This window comes from Acomys minous, assembly GCF_964271855.1.
Source record: "Acomys minous genome assembly, chromosome: 4".
Lineage (NCBI taxonomy): Eukaryota > Metazoa > Chordata > Mammalia > Rodentia > Muridae > Acomys > Acomys minous.
In genome coordinates, this window is record NC_140486.1 from 131729133 (window position 1) to 131739086 (window position 9954).

General features: G+C 47.7%; 1 protein-coding gene across 1 annotated transcript in view; it reads left to right on the forward strand.

The window, feature by feature from the left end:
• Positions 1 to 9954, forward strand: part of LOC311596450 (uncharacterized protein) — a 134389-nt gene that overhangs the window by 101474 nt on the left and 22961 nt on the right. The window lies entirely within an intron of this gene.

The window sequence follows — 9954 nt, forward strand, 5'->3', positions numbered from 1 at the left end:
AAGATCTCTTCCACTGAACTATATCCCCAGCCCTACTAATGTTTTATAGTAATGGTTTGTGGTTATATTTAAAGATCAAGAGGTCCTTCTCTTTAAAGACCCGTGCTTTACTAGCAGAAGGAAGGGCTGGCAGGAAGGCCCAGGGGGGCTCCTGCCACTATGGAGGCAGAGGACCCGAGTTTGATCCCTGAGACCCACAAGATGGAAGAAGAGAACCAACACGTAAAAGTCATCCTCTGATTGCTACAAGCATGTGTTGGCATACACTTGTAATCCCAGCACTCGGGAGGCAGAGGCAGGCAGATTGTTGTGAGTTTGAGGCCAGCCTGGTCTACAGAGCAAGTCCCGGACAGCCAGGATTACATAGTGAGACCCTGTCTCAAAAATAAAAACATCTTAACAGTTGATTGTAGCCAAAATTAGATGATATCTACACGGGAGTGGGGGGGTCATTATATTACTTTTAACAGTGTCTACCCAACTGCCTAGACTTAGGTCTGATTTCACAGGTTGACTCTTGGTCCCCGCTGTAAGCTCCAGGGTCCCTTGACCATTCATGACTCTGACTTACTGACTGCAAATGCAGAGGTTTGCATTGTGCCCTCAGGCTTGGTGGGGCCTGAAGTGACTCGTATAACATAGAAACATTTCATACTAAGGAGAATACTTTTACTACAAAAGATGTCACAGGTAGCAGATGTAAACACTCTGGGCAGTTTGGGAGCCTGTAGCCCCAAGTCAAAGCTTCCAGATGTTAAGGACCCTTCACTCACTGCTACGCTCACAGGATTAGCAAGCCAAGGAGTTTGTCACTGAGTCTGTGTTCAGGTGATACTGGTTTCATTATGTATATGTGACTGGTTGGACATTGGACACATAAGATTGGACTCAATCTTCTCCCTGGACATCAGAGATCAGCTGCTGGCACATGGCTGAAAGATGCAACCCCCCCTAATTTTGTGGCCAAATTCTCTGGTCTGGCTGGCCCCATCCCAAGCTGTATCATTAGCATCAACTCAGGTATATAGTTCAGGGACATTCTTCTGTAGAAAGTTGGTCTTGCACAGTTGCTGGAACCATATAAGCACTGATTGTAATCTCAAATGAGAAGAGAGCCTGAAATCCAAAGTGTGTAGAACTAGCCAGCCAGCTGGACAGTCATCAGGAAGCTCAAAAGCAACCTTTCATCTGCAGCACGAGCTAGGACTCGGGAGGACAGACGGGGCTGAGCATGACCACCTCTGTCCAACCTTCCACATTTCGTAAGAGGCTCCCTCAAGGCCCACAGTGATCAGAAACAAGTCAGAAATGAGCTTGTGGGAGGTGAGCCTGCATAAATTACAAGGACACCACATTGCACCTGTCAAGAGCACACATTTGCTAGAGCAAACACTGCAATCCTAGCGCTAGGCCAGCCTGACAGTATGACAAGACCCAGTCCCAAAAACAAACAAGCAAACACAGATCCTCTATCTTACAAAACGGCAGCTGGACAAAAAGTCAGATGCCAATTGGTGACAGCTATTCTTGGCCCAGGTGACCTCAGCAAGACTGTGAAGTGCCAGCTGCGCAGAGGCCACTGGGCTTTGCCTTTCTTTGAAAGTGTTGCTCCTGAGTGTATTCACTCTCAACTCTGGCCACTACACAGTGGATCACACTGTCCGGAGGCACTGTGTGACCCTTCCACCAGTTCACCCCCTCTTTAGGGGTGACAGCCTATGTCATTTCTTCCTCAGTGTGACAATTAGTTGTGGTCATCAATTTGAAACGACTTGGAAACATCTGGGAAGTAGGTCTCGGGAAGGGTGTCAAGGTCAGGTTGTCCTGCAGGAGACTGTCTTGTTTGGATTCACTGATGTGGAAGACCCAGTTGAAAGGGGCGGTGCAGCCCCAGGTGTGGGGTCCTGGAAGGCTGAGCACCGGGCTCGCCGGCACTTACTGTGCTCTGTTGTTGATGGCGGCTAGGATGTGATTAGTGTCTTCCCGCCACACTGACTTCCTGCAATACTAAACTGTAGTCTGGATTTGTGAGCTAACAGAAGCCCCCTCGCCCTTGCTCTGGCTGTCTGCAGGGAGTCAGCAGACGTGGATTTCAGGTGATGCACAGCCCAGCTACCTCTTCATTATCGTCAGCAGCCCATTCATTTCCAAAGCCACCATGCCAGTGTTGGTCCACACCTTTCCAAGCACACAGGCAGCTCCTCCAAGTGACCGGGACAGGAAGGCGGCTTTCAGGCCCCAAATTCTTACTGTTTCCTACAGCCCTGCATGAGCACTCAAAACCAATGCTGTTCCAGAACCATTTGGCACATAAATGCACATCTGTATTTCAACATCTCGATAGTAAAGCCACGCGCACAGACCTGCTACACTACCTCCCCTCGAACTGAGGTGACAAGTGGGGGTTCTCTACTTTAGGTAAGGGATGAGCTACTCCAGGGAGCCTCTTTTAAGTTGACCTAGTCTTTCGAAACATGTTGTTTTGCTAGGAGGACTAGGAACTGCTTTGCTTTGTTTCTGGAGACAGGGTTTTTCTGTGTAGCCTAGACTGTTCCAGAACACTTCTGTTTTCCAAATGAGAAATGCAAGCACAGCTTGCAAATTTTAAAATTGTAAATCTGATGACCTGAGTTGGATCCCCTGGACCCACATGAAGAAGACTCACCCTGACAAGTGGCCCTCTGACCTCCACGTGCATGCTACTGTGGCACACACACACACACACACACACACACACGCACACACACACACACACAGCGCTCACAGTAGTACCTCATAGCTCTTCCTATGGCTATGGACTCTAAACAGACTCTGTTTTTAACACGTGGGCCCAGGGGTTCATATCTTCCTGTCAGTTCTGAGTTTGGTGATACAATGAGGAAGAGGCCCTTGGCCTGGCCTAGCCCACCCAGCCGTCAGCCATTGTCTGCCAGGCCCCACAGCCAAGGGTCCCTGACGCATCACCCATCAGGAGAGAGCCCACTTTGTTATACGCCTCCAGTCCAGCCCAGCAATGAAGAAAGTAGGACAATAATTTTGTATTTTCTAAATCCAAAGCATCTTTAAAAAAAAATGTGCCACCAAGAGTTTTAAAATTGAAGTCTGTTCTGATTATACTCAAGGCAAGTAGCAAAAAGCGACAGACTTGTGGCACACGGAGGTAAAAAGAGAGAAATCACAACAAAACTCCATACAGAAGAAAATGGATATTCGCTGAAGAGATCAGCAAGGCTCTCAGTCTTCATAACTGAGGGGAGTGTAGAAATACTTATTTGGTTTCTTTTAAATTGTCTGTTTCCTCTTTGTAACAATCTGATTGTATCCATATGTCTTCCTTTGAGTTCATTCACCTCTGGGCCAGCCTGCCGCCTTCAGGGGTCAGCTGTGCTTGTAGGTCTTCCCAGCGCCGCCATCTTAGATGGCGGTGGGTCCACGGCCCTCCGTCACTCTGTCTCTCCTTTCTTTCTCCCTCTCAGTGCGCATCATGGACTTCCGGACAACTGGGGCGTCTGATCAGCCTGCTCGGATCCGCAAGCCTGGTAGATGAAAGGAGGTTCCTGTTCCTGCTGAGTTAATGTTCTGTGAAGAGACTGGACCGTAGATCCCGTTTGTCTTTTAACAGACTCGTGATAAGGTAGGGAAAAAATCCATCTGAGTGTGATACAGATTCAGAAAGATGTTTTTTTAAAAAAATCCCCTGTTCTCTTTTAGTTAGGAACCAGTACACAAGATGGGGAAGGAGAAAAGGCTCAGACAGCAAACATTTTGGGTTTGGGGGTAGTTTCTCAGAATCGGTGATTAAAATTGGCTGGCATAAGAGTTTTCTAAGATTGCTCTGTTTACAGCAACAAAAGCAGGCACTGTTTCCCATTTGCCTCTGTGTTTGGAAATTCTTGTCTTTTCTTACACTAAAGATGTGGTTTCTGTTGTGGTTTTCAGATAGTCAGTGTCCCCCATAGGCGCTTGGGCTGAGGACTTGGTTCCCAGCTGCTGGGGGCTATGTTGGAAGGTAGCTCCTAGCTGAAGGAAGTGCGTCACAGGGGGAGTGGATTTGAAGGTGATACTTGGCCCCTGGTCCCTTCCTTTGGCTCTCTGCTTCCTGTCCACCATGTGGTGAGCATTCCTCTCCACATGCTGGACAGGACCAAGCAACCACGAAGTCAGCCCAAACACACTCCTTCTCCGGCGAGTTGTTCTCTCAGAGACTCCGGTTGTAGTTACACAGAAGGAATTAACATACATCCAGCTGGATGGTAGTGATGACACCTTTAATCCCAGCAGAGGCAGGCAGGTCTCTGTGAGTTTGAGGCCAGCCTCATCTACAGTGTGAGTTCCAGTACAGCTAGGGTTACACAGTGAAAAACCCTGTCTCAAAAAACAAAAAAAAAGAAAACCAGAAAAGAAAAAAAAGAAAACATAGGCTCAAAAGAGGTGAAAACACTTTTGCAATTAAAGTGTGGAGCTCATCACCATCATCAGCATCTTCATCATCAGCATCTTAGCATCTTCATCATCATCTTTAGCAGCAGCAGCATCTTCTTTTCTTCTTCTTCTTCTTCTTCTTCTTCTTCTTCTTCTTCTTCTTCTTCTTCTTCTTCTTCATGATGACAAGCAGCAGCCCCGGGGCTGGGCAGGCAGGCCAATCCTACCTCCGACAGACTGTGAAGGTGGAACGCACAGGGGCAGTGGCAGAGCCTGGGGTGGGAGGTGCTTCTGTACAACTGGCTGTGACATGCATTCCCCAGGGAGAGTCAGGGGCACTGGGCTGATAGTCTTCTAATCTGAGAAGTGGGAGTTGCTTCCCCAAATTCCTTTAGCAAATGGACGCTGCTCCCAACTATTGACAAGGAATATCATACACATTTTAAAAACCGTGTCTGTGATGGAAATGTGACCCTGGGCCTTTCTCAGTTACATGTCTGGCTGTGTTCTTCCTGTTGCTGTGGCAACTGACGCACAACGGCCAGCAGTGGGACTGCAGCGGAAGTAAGCATAGTGCTCCAGCAAGCGGGCTTTTAAAACCAGCTTTGACAGCTTCCTGGGGTGTTACACATTGTGGCTCCATAACAGCTGGCTTCCACGGTGATCAACAAAGGGAACTGACACTTACTACATTGTACTAGGCAGAGAAGTAGTGTGTGTGTGCGGGTATGTGTGTGTGCATTTGTGTGTGCGCGCAAGTGTGCATGTGTGTGTGTGTGTGTGTGTGTGTGTGTGTGTGTGTGTAGGCTCACTTGTGTAACCAAGGATTGAACCAGACCTGCTAGCCTAGTGTTTCACCACTGAACCATACCCCAGCCCTAAACTGCTGGGGTATGATGCTGTTTCCAGAGAGAAGGGCTCCCAAATATAACAAAAACGTCATTAGTGAGGACTTGGCAAGCAAAGTGTGAAACAAGGTTATTTGAGAAAGTATAGTCAGCCAAAGTCAGTTTGCACTGGGACGGTTGGAGGCGTGAGTGTGGGAAAGCGTTCGGAAGTATTTTTGCAGTGCTGGCTACCAGGGTCCAGGAGGAAGTGGACTGCATCATGTTCCTGGGGAAGCATTGTGCCCGAGACACCCCACCACACCCTACGCCCCCCTACTCCCCACCCGCTTACCCCATCCCACCCCTTACCCCATCCCCCCTACCCCCACCTCCAACAGCAGAAGTAGGACTGCAGGGTTAGGCAGCTTCCTGGAGATACGTCAAAGACGATTGCTCATATTTAAACATACCAACTCGTACGCATCCCACAAAATATTTCTAGCCCTCTGCTGCCAACAACTTCCGGTCTTTTATTGATTTGGTATTTTTTCCTGGTATAATTCTGATGATAGTTCTGGGAGAGTGGTGTGTGTGGCGGTGGGGAATAGTGACAGAAGCTGTCTTGTAAGCTGTGGTGTTGCTGCAGTAAGTTTGGGTTGCATGACTTCATAGAGTACATTATATAGAACTATTAAACAGATGATGCTCAAAATATTTGAGGTAGCAAAATCTTTACAACACAATTTCATACACATCTGCTGGCTGTGGCCTTCGTCTTCCCATCTCTAAAATAGATGTGATAATAGCAGTAATGATGAAGACTGCCCAACTGCCCACATGGCCAAGAGAGTGGAGCCCTAACCCTGAGTGAGGTGGTGCACGCCTGTGCGCCCCGCCCCAGCTACGTGGGAGATTAAAGTAGTTAAATCCAGGAATTCGATGTGAGCCCATAAAGGAGGGAGGGAGGGAGGGGAGGAGAGAGAGAGAGGGAGAGAGAGAGAGAGAAAGGAGAAGGAGGAGGAGGAGGAGGAGGAGGAGGAGGAGGAGGAGGAGGAGGAAGGAGAGAGGATGAATACTAGATCTTAGAACAGCAAAGACCCCAGAGCTGATTTCCGGGACTTTCCAACCACTTAACAAATATTTATACATGAACTAATGATGGATGAGTGGAAGAGAGGGAGGGAGGAACTTGCTATGAGTATCTAAAAAAAAAAAAAAGAAAGAAAAAAGAAATCCCAGAAATGTTCCCTAAATCTGGAATGTATGGATGCATGAATTTCCCGTAGGGGTGTTTCATAAAACTCTTCTTTCCAGAGAACCCTGACAGGGTGACGTCACCACTGGGGCCCATGCAGTCATCAGGCAGCCTCAGTCTTCAGGAATGGCTTACTACCAGGCAGGAATAACAGTGACACCTAGTGACACTTGTAGTTATTGTCTCCAAACAACTACACTTGACAACTTTTAAAAAAGAAAACTCTCGCTTAGACCAAATACAAAGGTGATGTGTGTAATCTGTCTTTGTCACCATTTTTCAACTCGTGAGCTTTTTCTTCAAAACTAGAGTATGTGGGCCAACCTGGTCTGCAGAGTTCCAGGATAGCCAGGGCTACACAGAGAAACCCTGTCTTGAAACAAATAAACAAACAAACAAACCAAACCAAACAACACAACAAAACTGCAGTATGTGCTGCACGTCCACTGGCTCATGCTGTTTCTCATGGGATCTCTCCACACCAGGTTTCTCAGCACGTCCTACATTCATATTTCAAGGACTGGGCTTACGTTTTAAGGCATAACATTTTTTTTTTAATTTAGTGTGATTTTACATATGAGCATGGCTGTTTTGTCTGCATGCTGTTCACCATGTGCCCAAGGAAGCCAGAGGAGGGAGCTGGGTCATCCGGAACTGGATGGAGTTACAGCTGTTATGAGCCTCCACATGGTGCTGGGAATCAGACCTGGGTCCTCTGCAAGACCAAGTGTTCTTAACCATGAGCCATCTCTCCAGTCGCTGCAAGGACATCGATAGAACTACTTGTCAGGCTAGATGGTCATATATGCATTAATCACGTTAGAGCTCAGAGAAGCGATAAATACTCTACTGTGTCCTGTCATTCTTTTGTTTGTTTGTTTGTTTGTTTGAGACAGGGTTTCTCTGTGTATCCTTGGCTGTCCTGGACTCACTCTGTAGACCAGGTTGGCCTCGAACTCACAGTGACCCACCTGCCTCTGCCTCCCGAGTGCTGGGATTAAAGGTGTGCGCCACTTTGCCCAGAATGTCAGCTGGATCACAAAAGGGCAGAGGCAAGCTGAGGTTTGCCCCAGGAAACACCTAAAAGCCCCTCAGGGGAGATCTGAGTCCACAGTGACCCAGAGCAGCCTTTGCCACAGGCTGTCCCCTACTCCCTGGAAGATTTTATCTGTATAGCAAGATAATTTTGCCCGCCTCAGCTTTTCTCCCTGCAGTCTTCCAAAGCCTGTCAGCACCTCCTGCTCCCTCCCAAGCCTCAGCCCCTGTTCAGATTGAGCTGACAACCACCTGTCTCCTATGAGGTGGCTGGGTGCCTGCAGATAGATTTTAAAAATTTTCCTGTTGTTTGTCTATTGTCAACCTAGCCCAGTGTCCTGGCTAGTTTTATGTCAATTTGACACAAACTAGAGTCATCAGAGAGGAGGGAACCTCAATTGAGACAGGGTAGGGTATTTTCTTAATTAGTGATTGATCAGAGGGCCCATTGTGAGTGGTGCCATATCTGGGCTGGTTTATAGTCAAGCAGACTCAGCAAGCCACGATGAGCAGGTTAGTGAGCAGCACCCTCCATGGCCTCTGCATCAGCTCCTGCCTCCAGGTTCCTGCCCTCACTGCTTTTGACGATTAACTGTTAAATAGAGCCCTGAGCACCCTTTCCTTCCCAAGCTGCTTCTGGCCAAGATGTTTCATCACAGCAACAAAAACTCTAAGTAAGACACCCAGTGACTCAGGCCATTGAGTTTTTAAAGAGTGGAGGGAAATCTTAACTTCCCTCTAACCGAACAGCATCTTGATCGGGCCATAGGTAACAATTATTTGAGTAGGAAGTTGTAGACTTTTGAGTTGTAGATGTTTTTTTGTTTTGTTTTTAAAGATTTATGTATTATTTTTGTATACAGTGCTCTGCCTGCATGTATACATGCATCCAATCCCATTATAATTTTTTTTTTGAGCTACCATGTGGTTGCTGGGAATTGAACTCAGGACCTCTGGAAGAACAATCAGTGTTCTTAGCCTCTGAGCCATCTCTCCAGCCCTTTGTTTTGTTTTTAAAGATTTATATATTTATTATTATGTACATGTACACCTGCAGGGCAGAAGAGGGCACCAGACCTATTTATAGATGGTTATAAGCCCAAAGCCCCAGGAAAAGCTTGCTTGGGCTCTGGCCAGCATCCAAAAAGAAGACAGAAGGGAAGAAAAAGGAAAAGGTTGTGCCATTCTGAGAGTTGGGACTGAGGGAGGAGGCAGGTTAGCGGAGCCTCGTGACAGCTCAGGAGCAGCAGGTGGGAGATTCAGGACAGGACCAGCACAGGTCTCAGTGAAAGGCGGAGCTGGAGAGACACTCAGTGGTGGAGCACGAGCTGCTCTTCCAGAGGACCCAGGTTCAATTCCTAGCAACCACATGGCAGCTCACAGCTGTCTCTAACTCCAGCACCACAGGATTTGACACCCTCATTCAGACATACATTTGGGCAAAATACCAGTGCACATAAAATAAAAACTTTTTAAAAGTTTAAAAAAAAAAAAAAAGACAGGAGACAATGGCATGTCTCCACCTAGAGGCAGATTCTGTTCTTTCCTGTACCCATAGAAAAATGCTCAGTACATTTTACTTATGGAGACAGGGTCTCATGTAGCCCAGGCTGGCCTCAGACACCATGTAGCTGAGCTGACCTCAACTTGTTTTCCTACCTAAACTGGAGGGATTCCCCATGTGGATTGTAACCAGCGACATCATTGAGCTGAGAGCATCTTCCTCTTCTCCTTGTTATTGTCACTGTGGCTTGGGAGGAGTCGGCTCCTGTGAGTGGTCAGCCTCACCTGGCCTTGGCATAGGGACCCTCTTCTTGTCAAACAGACCTCAACTGGGCTATAGCTCCCTGGGAGTGTTTCTGTCCACATCCTGCCATGCAGGGTTCATCACAAGCACACAGTATGTATTTGCTATTATTTATTACATCTCTGCCTAGAATCTGAGCCCTACAATAGCAGTGGCCTTGCCAGGTAGCAGGCTGGTGTCTGTTTCTGCCTAGTCTAACCCACACGACAATTCTCTTGTGACACCTCGTGGTGAGTCTGAGATTCTAAGTGGGAACAGGAGCCTCAGGCGAATGCTTGTATTCTGGATGGGAGCTACAGCTTTTCCAAATCTCCATCAGTAAGACGTGGTACCATTGCTCCAGCGGCATAGTGTGAACACTCATCTGACTGTTCTCGTCCCCCACCCCGCCCCCAGCAACAGCTGTCTCCCTTAAAAGATGACAGAAGAGTCCAGCAAGTGAAAGGACAGCAGGAGAAGCCACCCAGCATGCTGCACTGAGCTGCAGGGCACAGGCCGTGAGCAGCGCCTGCCCTGGCGTTCAGTAACATTGCCTCTCTCTCCGCCCCTCAGTGAGTCTACTCTGTGCAGCTGTCTTCAAGCACATCTGTAGTTGCTTTAATGTTTAT